The sequence below is a fragment of the Syngnathoides biaculeatus genome, chromosome 11 (genome assembly GCF_019802595.1).
Source record: "Syngnathoides biaculeatus isolate LvHL_M chromosome 11, ASM1980259v1, whole genome shotgun sequence".
NCBI classification, from domain to species: domain Eukaryota; kingdom Metazoa; phylum Chordata; class Actinopteri; order Syngnathiformes; family Syngnathidae; genus Syngnathoides; species Syngnathoides biaculeatus.
In genome coordinates, this window is record NC_084650.1 from 4884509 (window position 1) to 4896769 (window position 12261).

General features: G+C 44.3%; 1 protein-coding gene and 1 pseudogene across 6 annotated transcripts in view; one reads left to right on the plus strand and one right to left on the minus strand.

The window, feature by feature from the left end:
• LOC133509104 (uncharacterized) overlaps nt 1-6037 on the plus strand; it is a 39216-nt gene extending 33179 nt beyond the window's left edge. For all 6 annotated transcript variants that reach the window (XM_061835829.1, XM_061835831.1, XM_061835828.1 and 3 more), the window contains one exon: nt 4932-6037. The gene's annotated coding sequence lies outside the window, so the exon portion shown is untranslated. The remainder of the gene's footprint in view (nt 1-4931) is intronic.
• On the minus strand, nt 2977-3094 carry LOC133509289 (5S ribosomal RNA; annotated as a pseudogene).
• Nucleotides 6038-12261: the final 6224 nt, after the last annotated feature.

Consider the following 12261-nt stretch of genomic DNA (forward strand, 5'->3'; position numbering starts at 1 on the left):
ATACAGCTTCAAATAAGTATTTCAACACCTGTCTGTTAGCTAGAATACTGATACTCAACCTGTTAGTCCACCTCTAAAAGTTCATATCCACTCCATGTATTATCCTGAATCAGATGCACCTGTGTGAGGTCGTTAGCTGCATAAAGACACCTTTCCACCCCATACAATCAGTATGACTCAAATTTGTGACATGGCCAAGACCAAAAAGCTGCCCAAAGACACCGGAGACAAAATTGTACAACTCCACACAGCTGGAAAGGGCTACTGAGAAATTGCCAAGCAGACTGGTGAAAAAGGCCCACTGTTGGAGCAATCACATAGAAAATGGAAGAAGCTAAACATGACGGTCAATCTAAATCAGAGTGGAGACCCATGCAAGATATCGACTTGTGGGGTCTCAATTATCCTTGGAAAGGTGAGGAATCAGCTCAGGAATACACGACTGGACTTGGTGAATGACCTGAAAAGAGCTTGGACCACTGTTTCCAAGGTGACTGTTGGTAATACACTAAGACGTAATGGTTTGAAATCATGCATGGCACAGAAAGTTCCCCTGCTTAAACCAGCACATGTCAAGGCCTGTCTTAAGTCTGCCAACGACCATTTGGATGATAAAGAGGAGTCATGGGAGAAGGTTTTGTGGTCAGATGAGACCAAAATAGAACTTTTTGGTCATAATTCCACTCACCGTGTTTGGAGGAAGACGAATGATGAGTTCCATCCCAAGAACACCATCCCTACTGTGAAGCATGGGGGTGGTAGCGTCATCCTTTGGTGTTGTATTTCTGCACATCGGACAGGATGACTGCAGTGTATTAAGGAGAGGATGACCGCACTCGTGTATTGTGAGATTTTGGGGAACAACCTCTTTCCCTCAGTCAGAGCATTGAAGATGGGTCATGGCTGGGTCTTTCATGACAATGACCCAAAGCACACAGCCAGGAAAACCAAGGAGTGGCTCCGTAACAAACATATCAAGGTTCTGGTGTTGCCTTGCCAGTCTCCAGACCTAAACCCAAAAGAAAGTCTTTTGAGGGAGCTGAAACACCATGTTTCTCAGTGACAGCCCAGAAACCTGTCTGATCTAGAGAAGATCTGTGTGGAGTAGTGGGCCAAAATCCCTCCTGTAATGTGCGCAAACCTGGTAAACAACTACAGAAAACGTTTGACCTCTGTAATTGAAAACAAAGGCTACTGTACCAAATATTTACATTGGTTTTCTCAGGTGTTCAAATACTTATTTGCAGCTCTATCACACAAATAAATCGTTAAAAAAATCATACATTGTGATTTCTGGATTTTTCCTTTTAGATGATCTCTTTCACAGTGGACATGCACCTATGATGAAAATTTCAGACCCCTCCGTGATTTCTAAGTGGGAGAACTTGGAATATAGCAGGGTGTTCAAATACTTGTTTTCATCACTGTATGGAGATAAGACACACTTAATGCCCAGACAGATAAAAATTAGAGGGAACATTAAATCCCACCACTGCCAGTTCCTTGTTAATGTCCTCATTTGACAATGTTACCACAAGTTGTTTGGGACAATACATATTTTGGCCACAAAAGCAGGCTATTTGCTACGTTTGGAATGTTTGCTAGTAGTCGTGAAATATTAGCTCCCCTCAAAAAGGTGACCTGAATGTCATTATTTGTCTCTCATGCTGAACTGTAGTGCCACCTTCATTGGTACTTACACACTGATTTTCAGTTGAGAATAGTAAAAATGTTAGTTTTCCTTTTCACAAAAGGGTGGATTGATGAAATGATCTCTACTTTTGGGATTGAGCTGAGAACTTGACATATCTGAGTTGCACAATATTTATTAGTAGTCTTCTTTATACATGACCGCGCTGATATCACTCCGGCTATCCTGCGTATTGTATGTATTATTGTTTATTATTATTATTGTATGTATTGTAACGCAACCCACATGTGCAGTTTTGCAATGTGCTGCAGTTCTTCAAATCAGAGGTTTTACTTCAGCTGATATTGGTTGGATATTGGTTTGAGTTTCCTCACCACATTTTGGTCATTTCTGGTAGCTGCTTTTACCTTCCCTTTGGTCTTAAAAGGCTCCTGTATGAAAATGATGATTTTTAGTATGTTATTAATGAAAAAACGTCAGCCAATATGGGCCCATGCGTTTTTTCACCACAAAACATGATTTTGACATATACAGCTTTTTGTAACTCCCACCATGAAAATCCTCTTGAGGGATTTGTTTTTCGAGAAGAAGCAGGAAGTGACGTGAAGGACAGGAGTGCCCCCAAGTGGACTCATTTGTTTCAATTAGTTTTACCTGCGGGACGGTAGCTTGTTGTTCCTTCGTGTTAGCCAAAATGGCGGCTCATTGCACTGCTGGACATTGCTTGAACACTCGGGAGAATGGATTTAGCCTTCATAAGTTTGCAAGAGACCCAGTTCGTTGTGAAAAATGGATTGCACGGGTGCAGAGGACGAGAGCTTCGTGGGTTCCAAATAACAGGTAGGTAGTAATGCCCCCCGGCTTGACGGTGTTCAACAAGTACTGCGGCGGCTTTGAACATCCCCCTAAAAGCTAGCTTTTTCACTCTCTGGCTAAATGTTGTCTAGACGTGACGTCACATTCCGGGGAGTGCCAGAACTTGCCGAATCTAAGTGACATTTCTAACAAAATCTTGAGACTGACTTTTACTTTAATTTCTGTTGTGTTGAGAATTTTAAAAATATTTTTTTCATGACATTTTAGCTACATTTGTATGATAGACAAATAAAATACATTTCCTCTGAATTAGACCTTTAAATATTTGTGCATAAAACGTATGCCTTCAAAAGAAGCAGCTCACTTATCTTCTTCTTCTTTTCCTTTCGGCTTGTCCTGTTAGGGGTCGCCACAGCGTGTCATCTCAGATGAACGCATATTTTTTTGGCGCAGTTTTACACCGGATGCCCTTCCTAATGCAACACCTCTGCATTTTAGTTGGGGAGAGAAGCTTACAGCACCTGGTATCCCCAGGTGGTCTCCCATCCAAGTTGTAACCAGGGCCAAACCCACTTAACTTCCGAGATCTGATGAGATCGGGCGTTCTCAGGGTAGCATGGCGTAAGCTCATCTGACCTATCTCCAATCTGAAAAAGAGTCATAGTAGCTACCTTTGGTTCATCACATGGAACCCATCATTGATGACTTCATCCAGTTCCAGTGCCTCGTGCGTTGCATTTTGTACAATGATCCCATCTTGCTACCACTGGATGTCATCCTTTGAGCCATCCATGGTGTTTGTGAGGAAATGTTTTTTAATTCAAAGAGTCTTGGTTCCCTTTATTCGTCATTATTATCACCGCTTTGAGGGGAAGCTCTACAGTGCTAACAGCACAGCCTCTTGCTCTCCATTTGGCCCTCCATAACTTTTATTTGAATTTTAGGGCTGTAACAGCTTCCAAAAAGCTGGGACAAACTCATGTTTACCACTGTGTTATGTCACCTTTTCCTTAAACAACATTCAATAAATGTTCGGGAACTGAGGACACTATTTGTTTCAGCTTTGTAGGTAGTATTCTTTCCCATTCTTGCTTGAGATATAGCTTCAGCTGTATCAGCAACAGTCTGGGGTCTCCGTTGCCATACTTTGTTACAGAATATGCCATACATTTTCAATGGAAGACAGGTTTTGACTGCAGGCAGGTAGTACCCACAAATTTCTTGTTTTTTACTCACTTGGTAAATAAATATGGTTCTGATTACGATCTCTATGGAAAACGAGTGAATGACCACAAACGGGGGGAAATGCAGATAAGACAACTTCTGGATTCAATGAAGAACCTTCATTCGAGATTCCTTGCCAAGCAGACTAACATCTACCTGTCATACTCGCTGTTTTGCACAATTTGTGCCTTTTGGGTTGTGCACCCAAAGCTGTCAGATTGTGAAACAAGTTTGTGCAATGTGAACACCATGGGTTTATTGCTAAAAAGCTTCACCAGATGCATATCATTGACATGTTCAATTTGGAGATAATGGCAGAAGCCATCACAAGCAAGCAAATGTAAATTTATAGAAAATGTGAAGTGCCGGAATAAGAGCTGTATATGCACTGTCGATTACAAAGCTACATATTTTGATTGATGGCCATTCATCAAAGGTTTAAAAGCAATGTTCTCAAACAAATGGAAAGTCTCAGCAAATTTCTTCTTTTGTGGGTTATTATTATAAGTGCTAAAGTGCAACAGAAAGGTATACGATTTTTAAAGAACATTTTTGTTTCTTTTACGATTTATATAATGATCTATAATCAGGAAAAATGTACCTAGTCAGCTAGGTGTGCTTCCTAAAGTAAATTTAGAGTTAATTCTTCACTCATTTGTTTACCATGTTTGCATTAGTAGCTTTTTAAAATCTATAGGTATCAGTTCTGGATAGAGCTGTTTACAGACCTTCAAGAAGTTGGACACTTCAATGGGAGTCAGGAGCATCAGTGTCTATTGAGCTCATGCTTTATGTTGTTATTCAGTAGGACTTTGAATGAGTGCATGAGACTCAACAGTCAGATGATTCGCCCTTCCAGAATGGCTTCCTGTCCAGGAGGCATATAATGAACTTTACTACCTACCTCACCTTAACATTGTATTTGCTTTCAATTAGAGCTGAATTAATGCAACTATTCTATTTAACACCATAGGTTTGGCTCCATAGACTGAGGGTTTAAAATCGAACAGGGTGAACTCGATGTCTTTCCTGAGGCTTTGTGAAAGCTTTGCTAGAAGTGAGAATAGTATAAAGTAACTGGGGTATGGCAGGTTTATATATGGACCAATTTATTCAAGACAGTGCTCCCTTTTTTTGTGGACACGTGATTGGCTTACATTTGTGTGTTGACATCAGTCTAACTGAATAAAATCAAGGGAAGTATAAAAAGTTAATTGTTTTTATACCATTCTTCTTGCAGATTGAGAATGCTACATCACAGCATGGGGCTACAAGATTCCATCTGGTCCATCAAAAATGAGCCGGTCTTTCAGTTGCTTCATTAACAGGTTTAATTGGACGACACGTGTCAATTCCTTCCTCTGCAACACAAACATTATCAGTAAATCTGACCAGCATGTCGCAGGTCTCAGAGTATGTTTCACACTTGAAACCTCTGAATGCTCCATTACAAAAATCAGCCCTTGAGGCATTGAACCTGCTGACTTTTGTGTGGTTAATAAGACATGACAAGTTTGCCACAATGTCCTGGAGTGTCATGGTAATCTCCTCGCTGCAAAGATGATTGTGATTGGTGTACATTCCAGACAGTCTAGAATTTGCTACCTTTACAAAAAGTAATGTAAATGCCAAAAATACTGTGGAGTAAAACCAAACAACAGGAATATGCTCATTTTACTCTGCTGGATGTTGGAAATTCTCCACACTGACTGCAAGGAACTCCTCCACCTCATCCTTCGCATGTGGTGAAACCAGGGCTGTGTATCTGCTGTTGAAATATTAACATTAAAACATTTAAATACGTTAAATATTTTCCTCATCATGTGAATGACAGAAAAATGATTTTTTTTTTCCAGTTTATTTACCCATAGAAAGTAAGATTGACTGGATTTGTTTCAGGCAGGTCAACATCTTCAGCGTCAGATATTTCAGATCTGAAAAACAAATTAAAATGTGTAATGAAATGTACTGTATGTGAAATAATGTATTGAAATGTATGAAATATTAGTGGTGAAAATTAGACATTACCTGGGCAGGCTCAATTGTTGATGAAGGTCCCTGTCTCTCTCTGAAACATTATTCAAGTGATCTCATTCTTCCGCCTATTGTTCTCAAATGAGCACATTCCTCCGCCGATTGTTCTAGTATTAATATATGAGGTTATGCAAAATGGTAAAACATTGTGAATACCACCAAAAAATGATTGTTGCATATGATTACACAGAACCTACAACCAACTATATACAACCAAGTGTATATCAATGTAATTTTTTTTTTACGATTTGGTTAATTCAATACTTAAAGGAACACTTTGTTGAAACTAATAGGAATGGGAGCACACATTAAAAGTTAGTAGATGAGGGTTCAGTGTTTCTTTTAATCCCAGAGTATTCCACAGATTTCACCAAGAAGCATCTCGAAATTGGAAAAGTATTATCGAAATTCCTCTCTTGCTCAGACATTCCAACGAGTCCGTCTGGAAAACTGACATCCAATCAGCGTTTGCCACGCCTGCAGTGCTTCCTGTTCTGACCCCCTATTGCTCATGGATATGTTTCAACGAACAGAGAACGTCCACTGTCTGGCAATTTGTGGCTGATTTTTGTGAAAAATAATTACAAGCAAACAAAACAAAAATAGCATGAGCCTGTGCGCTTGAGCCAGAATACACACATCCAGCACTTGACGTGTTATAGAGGGGGCGTGGCACTAACTACGAAGAATAACAGTCCTATTATATGGACCGCGGAGATTTCAGCTGGTTTTGATGTTGAGATTATACAGCCATCTTGGCCAGAGTTTTTTTTTTTTTTTTTTTTTCTTTATTATACCCCAAGCAGCAAGCCTCTATCAATTTGATGCTTTTCTGAGGAGTTGATTTCGATGTAGAGATTATACAGCAGGTGTGGCCAGACTTTTTTTTTTTCCTTCCCTATGTTGTACTTTTCAACCACTCAGGTTTGACCAGGGATGGTGGGAGGGGGCGGCAGGGGGGTTTGCATGCGCGCATTGCCGTAAATAGTAACCGGGAAGTGTTGTGTGCTTACACATGTATATCCATCCATTTTCTTAGCTACACGATGGTCGAAGTTGTGCTGGAGACTATCCCAGGTTTCAACGGGCAGGAGGCAAGTTTACACACACGCAGACATGGGGAGAGCATGCAAACTCCACACACAGAAGTCCGGGATTGAACATCTGCACCACCGTGCTGCTTCATAAAATGTTGTTCCTTATACAGTATTAGCACGAGAGGCTATAAGAAATTATTATTATTATTTCCAGAAGAGACAGGAACATAGAATGACCTACAAGAGCGGAGGGTGGGAGCACGAGGGTGGATTATATTTTGTGCGGACGATGCAATCTGAAGGAGATTACTGATTGTAAGGTTGTGGTGGGAGAGATTGCAGCTGGACAGCATAGGATGGTGGTCTGTCGGATTACTCTGATAGTGGGTAGCAAGATTAAGAAGACAAAGGTAGAGCAGAGAATCAGGTGGTGGAAGTTGAGGAAGGAAGAATGTCATATGGCCTTTCGGAAAGAGTTGAGGCAGGCTCTAGATGGACAGGAAGAGCTCCCAGAAGACTGGACTACGACTTCCAAGGTACTCAGAGATGCAGGCAGGAGAGTACTTTGGGGTGCCTTCTATCACGAACGAGGCTCGAGGGCGGACCCAAATGCACAACTCAAGAGGCAAGCAGGTAGTACAAAGGAGGTCTTTATTTGTTTCGAGGTTGGTTACCAGCAAGTCAGTCCAGACGGGAGTGCGGCAATGAGGCATCAAAGGCAACGATCTGGCGGAGGACTAGTCGTCCCACGGGTCTTATATGTACTGAGAGTCATTAGGGTTCATGAGGTGCAGGTGTGTGAGTGCTGCATATCGGTCCCTGGCCAGCCTGCCTGGGTGCCAGGACCATGACAGTACCCCCCACCCCAGGCCACCCCCCCAACCCCCTTAACGGCCGGCTATGGACGGCCCAGGAGCGTCAGGATGGGCTGGGTGAAAGTTCCAGATGAGCAAGGGGTCCATGATGAAATGCGCTCCTCTGGTCCATAACCCTCCCAGTCCACTAGGTACTGGACCCCCCTTCCTCTGCGGCGGGAGGATAGCAACCGGCGCGCCGTATACACTGTGCCGCCGTCCACCATGCGGGGGTGGGGCTTGGCCGGAGGAACCAGTGGAGATGGATGGGTCGGACGCAGTCTGCTGATGTGGAAAATCAGGTGCACCCTCATCGACCTGGGTACAGGTTAACGGCAGCAGGGTTAAGTCTTGGTGACTGCAAACGGGCCAACGAACCTGGGAGCGAGTTTGCGAGATTCCATCCGCAGCAGCAGGTCCTTGGTGGAGAGCCACACCTGCTGTCCCACCTTGAGTTCTGGTGCAACTCCACTCCTGCAGTCCGCTGTGAACTTGTAGATGCTGCCCATGCGCAGCAGCGTCCTCCGAGTTGCCTCCCAGGTCCGTTTGCAGCATCGTACCACCGCCAGGGCCAACAGCACTGCGGAGTCCGTGGCCAATGAAGGGAACAGAGAGGGAGGATAGCCGTGCACGACGTGGAGTGGAGCCATACCCGTCGAAGCGGAAGGTAGAGAATTCATGTCATGCGTTTTTGGAAGCAGAATTCCTTCCAAAAACGGGCAAAGAATTGCGGGCCTCTGTCCGAGACGATGTCCCGGGTGAACCCGTGGTAGCGAACCTCGTCAAATAACATCTGGGCTGTCTGCTTGGCCGAAGGGATCTTCGGGACCGGCACGAAGTGTACCATCTTTGAGAACCGGTCCACCATAGACAGCACCACTGTGTTCCCTCAGGAGGGTGGTAGGCCGGTGACGAAGTCCAGTGCTATGTGCAACCACGAGCGGGACAGGATGGACAGAGGCCGCAACTCTCCAACCGGCCGTAGGTGAGACGTCTTATTGGCTGCACACACCGGGCAAGCATTGATGAATTCCCTCACATCCTTACTAAGGTTTGGCCACCAGAATTTCTGTTCGACTACTGAACAAGTCTTTGCCATGCCCGGGTGGCAGACCATCTTGTTGGTATGGGCCCAGTTGATGACGTCTCCCCGCAGCGACGGCGAAGAGGCGGTCAGACGGACAACCCTTGGGGGGTGGCGTCTCCCTCAGGGCCTCCTTCACCCGCGACTCGACCGCACAGGTGAAGTCGGACACGAAGCACGCCTTTGGTAGATGGAGGTGGCTGCCGATTCGGCGCGCTCCCCCTCATTTATCCTTGAGAGGGTATCCAGCTTGCCGTTTTTGGAGCCTGGGCGGAAGGACAGAGTAAAATGGATGCGGGTGAAGAATAAGGCCCACCTGGCCTGGCGGGCGTTCAACTGCTTCGAGGTCTTCAGGCACTCGAGGTTCTTGTAGTCGGTGAGGACCACGAACAGGACTTGCGAGCCCTTCAGCCAGTGACGCCACTCCTCCATTCCCATCTTGACCGCCAACAGCTCTCGGTCTCCAATGTCGTAGTTTCGTTCGGCTTGAGACAACTTCTTTGACAAGAAGGCGCACGGATGGATCATTCCATCCTTGGGACTCCTCTGTGATAGGATGGCTCTAATCCCTGAGTCCGATGCGTCGACCTCCACCACGAACTGGCGCTCCGGTTCCTGCACGATGAGGATGGGTGCGGCGGCGAAACTAGCCTTGAGTGTCCAAAGCCTCCTGGCAGGTCCTGGACCACTCAAAGGTGTTGTGCATGGATGTAAGAGCGTGCAGAGGGGGGGAAACGTAACTAAAGTTTCGAAAAAACTTCCGGTAAAAGTTTGCGAAGCTGATGAACCTCTGCACGTCCTTCCTACTGGTGGGAGTGGGCCACTGCAGCACTGCGTCGACCTTCCCGGGATCCATACGTATCTCCCCCTCCGCCAGGATGAAGCCCAGGAAGGACACGGATGTTCGGCGAAATTCACATTTCTCCATTTTTACAAACAGTTGATGTTGTAACAAACGCTGGAGCACCGCTCTGACCTATTGGACGTGGGAGGCCAGGTCTGACAAGAAACTCAGAATGTCATCCAAATGCACAAAAACATTCTTATTCAGAAATCCCCAGAGAATATCGTTAACAAAGTTCTGAAAAACTGCCGGGCATTCGTCAGTCCAAAGGGGATCACCAAGTATTCAGAGTGTTGAACGCCGTCTTCCATTCGTCCCTCTCCCGGATCCGCACCAGGTGGTAGGCACTGCTCAGATCCAACTTGATGAAGATCCGGGCTCTCTGGAGAAGTTCAAAGGCCGTGGCGATCAGCGGCAGAGGGTACCTGTTCTTTACTGTGACCTCGTTAAGTCCTCGGTAGTCGATGCAGGGTCGTAGCGTAGTATCCTTCTTCTTGACGAGGAAGAACCCTGCACCGGCTGGTGAGGACAACGGATGGATGAGTTGGGCGGCCAGTGACTCCTCCACGTATTCCATCATGGCCTTGTGCTCTGGTCCGGTTAAGGAAAATAATTTCCCTGTAGGATGTCAGGTGCCTGGGAGGAGTTCAATGGCACAGTCATACGGCCGATGCGGAGGCAGGGATTTCGCTTTAGTCACTGAAAACACCTCCTTTAGGTCGTGATAGCACGCAGGCACCACGGTTAGTTCCGAAGCGGTACTCGATTCCTCTAGTTGTACCGGCGCGACTTGAACCCTCCCATCTTCCTGGACAGCGAAACAACATTTACAACAGTCCTCGCCCCATGCCTTGATGTGGCCCAATCTATGTCTGGATTGTGCTCCTTGAGCCACGGGCTCCCCAAGGTAACATCGCTGCTATGTGAGTCAAAAACATGGAAGCTAATCCGCTCCACGTGAGCGTCCGGAAAGACCATACGAGAAGTTTGAGTGTGGTGCGTTACCTGGCAGAGGAACTTGCCGTTAGCGGCGTAGGTGTTACGGAGTTGTCGTTAGTGTTATCAATTTGCTTGACAGCTTTACCTTGAAGACTTCTCTGATAAAAAAAAAAAAAAAAAAAATCTATGATTTATGCTCACAGAAAACAAAATAGTATTGTAAAAAAGAAATTTAAAGATTCATGAATTTAAATAAAGACTTGTGTATTTATTGATCTGTGGAGTTTTTGATTATGTATTCCAAAAGGTAATTTGAAATATTTAAAAAAAATTCTCTCACTGTTGTTGGGTGTAATGACAGAATTCAAAAGTCCGCAGAGTATTTGACTTTCATCATTGGACTTGTTAGGCCCTCTAAGTAATCTTGCCTATGAATTGCATCAGTACTCCTCCCACTCTTCTCAGCCCCTTTTCTTTTCCCTTGTGACCCCCCACCCCCACCCTCCACTCTCACACACTGATAGATAGACATACGCATTGTCCTTTCAGTCCGTCAATACTGATGACCTAACAGATGAGTTCTAGTTGAATTGGGTCCACTGGTTATCCTCTGATTCATTATTAGCAGAAAATGTTTTTACAGAATGTGTTTGTTGGGGGTGGGCATGAAAGAAATGCATGGGTGGCATTTTCTTTGTGCGTGTGCGTGCGTGTGTGTGCGTGCATGTCTGTGTGTGTGTTTGTGGAGTTTCATCTGAAAAGTGTTACGGCTTATAGTAATTAGTACCACTAGCCAATTAGCAAAGTGCCCTGAAGATCAATGAGCGCTGATTGAAGGGCCACTTTTGATTTTATGAAGTTCAAACTCAAAAACTAATGTTGCCAACACAGAAAAATTCTCAAGTTTTGTGCTTGGAGTATGACAGTAAATTAGAACATAATTGTGTGAATAGTTTTCCAGTCAGACGTGGGTTGCTGCAGTAGCTAGAAGTGACCTTTTTATGTACAGGGCTTTCCTATGTATATAAAATTATAATGGTAGTCAACGTTAGAGAAACAATCTTATCAACACTGGTTTATTAAATAAACAGTAAATGATCCTGCACACCATTATACAGTGGCATGAAAATGTTTTTGCCCCCCTCCTGATTTCCTTTTTTTTTTTTTTTTTTGCATATCTATCACACACAAAGATTTTAAATAATCAAATGTATTGTAATATCAACAGACACCCCAAGAAACAACCCAACGAAAAACAAAATGTGGTTTTTAAATGACAATTGTATTTATTAGGGCACAAAATAAATCCAAAACTCTCTGACCATCTGTGAAAACTTCATTGTCCTGAACTTCACAAGAGTTTGTACCACCCTTGGGAGCAATAACTGAAATCAAGAGTTTGTGGTAATTGGTAATGAGTCTTTCACATCTCTCTAGAGGAATTTTGTCCCATTCTTCTTTGTAGAATTGTTTAAAATCCGCCATACTGGAGGGTTTTCTGAACTGCCTGTTCATGGTCACACCACAGCATATCAAGCGTATTCAAAACCATATATATATAATTTATTTATTTGTCCATCCACTTTCTTAGCCACTTATCCTCACAAGGGTCGCAGGAATGCTGGAGACTATCCCAGCTGTCAACGAGCAGGAGGCATGATACACCCTGAACTAGTGGCCAGCCAATCGCAGGGCACATCTAGACAAACAGCCGCACTTACAATCACACGTAGGGGCAATTTTGGTGTGTCCAATTAATGTTGCACATTTTTGGGATG